Below are 3,603 nucleotides of genomic sequence, written 5' to 3' on the forward strand. Positions count from 1 at the left end.
CACAGCAGCCTGTACAAGAGACCAGCACACCAGTTACAGGGTCTTCTAAGGGCAAGTAACTGGTAGACACGGAGTAGCAAGCAATGACTGATTAGCAGGGGCAAATTCCTCCGGTCCAGACCAAAGCAGCAGAGATTCCTACATTACAGACTCCTCTGAATGAGGAAAAGAAGAAAAGAGACAGAGAAGAGGCCACACCCATCAATGGACCTACAGAACAGCCAGGTGCAAAAAGGCAAAGATTGGATCCTCTGTTGGAAGAGGAGATCATTGAAGAAACAACTGAAAGTTTAAGAGGTGAGAGGGTTACCCAGCAGACTTCCCCAGTGATAGAGACATCAACTAGCTCACATATGCAAGAGCTAGAAAGGCAGCATAGTGTGGAAGTTTCATCCACTAGGCCACCAAGTAAGCAGACCTCTGACATCGAAAGAACATTCACAGAGATAAAGGCTAGAAACGACCCACTAAGGCTGTAGATTTACAATCAATATCTTAAGATGGCCCCCACAAAGCAGCAAAGATTAATGTCAGCATATGACATAAAAGAGGGAAAAATGATCATGAGTTATTTCAAGCCCAAGGTGCAGCAACCACAATCAGCAGCTGACTACATCAGGAAAAATCTGAAGGTCTTGGCCAATGACATTCATCCAATAGACCAGATTGAGCTTCATAAACAGACTGGAGAGATGGTATACTCCACGCTAGCTGACAAAGCTATGTTAGCTCATAAATTGCAAAATTCCTTGAATAATACCTCTGCTCAGTTGGATTTAGAGAAAGCTTCTCCTCTAGCAAAAGACAACAGGATAAAATCATTGGAGGAAATCATCATTGAACTAGGACATGATCCCAAAGATGCCAAAGGCATAAAAGCACTAATGAAGAAAAAGGAAGAGGACATTTCTGCCCTAAAAAAAAAACTCAAAATGCCTCCTTCTATGCATCCACAGACAACAGATGTTGTACAGCAGAAATCTGAAGAGGACATGATGGACCTGGTCATGAGACTGAATGAGAGATTGAGTGAGACAGAGCAAGCATTGGAGAAAGATCTACAAGAAAAGTAGGGAGAGTCGACCTCCCAGCCACTTGAAGTAGCTCCAACAGTCACTACTGCCCCTTCCACACTTATAACAGCATTGCCTCCCATTGTCCCGGCATCAACAGCAGAGTCATCACAGGAGTGACATCAACAACAATAGCACCAGGCAGCAGTACAGCTATGAGCACAGAGCAATTAATAAAATCCATGGAGGAACTGAAACTCCAAGTGTCTGAGCTGAAGCAAGTCAAAGAAAAATTGGCAAAAGTAGAACAAAGTTATGATAAATCCAAGATGAATGTGGCAGAGAAAACAAGAGAGATCAAAACATTGGAAAACAAGGTAAGAGCCTTAGAAAAGGATCTCTCTCTGGATAAACCTATGGCAGAAATCAGAGGAATTTTGTGGACCAACATCACTCAATCCCTTAGTGATGTGTGGAGGTATATCCAAACAAATTTATGAGTAGATTGACTTAATAGGAGTGGCCCAAGTGGAGATTCAAAAAACAAGAGTCTTATTGGGACAGATGCCTGAGCAAGCTAACCGGCTAATACATTTTTTGAACACCAAGACCAGTGAAGAACTGGAAGCACTCGAAATCAGAGATAGAACAGGCACCATTCTAGACATCAAGAGAGTTCTAACCATGAGAACTCTAATGCAAAATTTGGACAAAAGATGCCATGACATGCAGGTAGAGATTAATTCTTTCACAGAAAAGTTTACAGTCTTACATGAAAAAGGTTTGCCAAGTCCTTTGGGAAATAATTATCGTCTGATGAAACAAAAAGACTATGTATATAAATTGAATACATATGTTGTCAATCAAGTTAATACATCATCAAGTACTTCAGGAGAAAAAGCACTTCCATCTGGCTAGTCCCTTTATGATAGCCTGGAAAATTTATTATACATAGAACATGAGGTGAAGCATATGTTCACCATCCCACCTAATTTCTTCAGGTACACAGAGACTAACAAAACTCTGAGGAAGCTATAGAGACATAAATTACCAGGACCGAAGTGGTGGCAAAGCATGTTAGAAATCCTATAAACTTATCTTTGGTCAATTGAAAATTTCGGACCATCCACTATAATGCAGAAAACAGGAATGAATCACACTCATGCGGGTCAAAGCACATCACATCAGGGTCAAAGAAAGTCCGGCCAAGGCAGAGTAACCAGTACAGAGTATCAGCGGAAAACAGCTGGGAGCCGACTCGCAGCACCTACCTCCAGTACTTCTCATAAAGATGGAACAGCCAGCACAGCATCAAATTTATTACATCAATTTATTGTTCCCCTGTTTTCGAGACTGTCTGTCTCTATCTTTGTAAAACGCATTAATGATCCCCAGATATTATTTCTATCAGATATTATGTAAGATATTTTGATTTTTTTGTATAAATACCCCCCAAACGAAGTATTTGGGGTTGGTTGATTGGGAAGCATTCTCAGACTTTGCTGTAATTCTGAAGTTTTGGAATAAAAGGCTATTGGAACCATTTTTGTCTCGCTTACTGAATGAGGAATTGCTACTAAGGACCATGCTACAGAATTCTTGAATCATCTTATGGATCAATAAGTCCCTTCTAACTTGTGTTTTATAGTTTCTATGTTTTATCATCTATGTTTCATGATCTGAATAATAGAGAGAAAGAATAACTCAGAATTTGCTTGATTGCACTTTGTGTTCAGTCTTTGTTATTATCAATGTTTTCTTCAGAATTAGAATAAACAGTGAATTCTTAATTGCTCATGTTTCCCCTGATTCTTTCATCTTGAATATTTGCTAAGGAATTCTTAACTGCTCCTTAACAGTACTTAGCCATTTTCCCTCTGTCAACATGATGAAGGATTCTTAATTTCCCTTAACCCATTGGCCCCATTCCATCTGATTTCAACCTACAAATTGTTCCATGTTTGAGTACCTTACTCTGTGACACCTTTCTCTGTTCAGAATCCCAATCCAGGAAGCTATCCTCCTTTGACTCCATCATGCCCAATGGACTGAAACTCTTCAGTTTTACCTCACTGTTCTGTTGAATCTCCATTCCTCCAACCAAACACAAAACAAAACCATTGTACTTCATAACTAGCCTAACACAATTCAAAACAAAGCTAAATTATAAAGAGAGAGCCCTCTCTGGATGCAGATTGGCTAGAACCTGTATCTAAAAGATTGGTCTGTCGTTACCTCAGCCGTATTCCCTTTCTTACAACTTTAGGGAACAACCTGAGTGATAACACCTTCAAGCATTTTAGAGGATAAAAGAAGAAAATGGACCTATCCAAGTTTGAATGATACAATTTCCACAAGATGGGACATTACGAGAGTCAATGTCCTAAAAATCCAAGAAATAATAAAAGAAATAGGGATCAAGAAAATGTATTTGATGAAGCTCCATATAAGAAGAACAAGGCTGAAGAAGTATTGGAAGTCAAGGACTTATACTACTAAGTCCTCCCTTACACATATCCTTCCCTGGTCTTCTATTCTAAATTTTGAATTGTTTTCCTTTATGTTTTGATCTCTAGAATTTGCAGGCCTT

Source organism: Pinus tabuliformis, chromosome 4_1, assembly GCF_031772625.1.
Source record: "Pinus tabuliformis cultivar Carrire ecotype Pingquan chromosome 4_1, CPIR1, whole genome shotgun sequence".
NCBI classification, from domain to species: Eukaryota; Viridiplantae; Streptophyta; class Pinopsida; order Pinales; family Pinaceae; genus Pinus; species Pinus tabuliformis.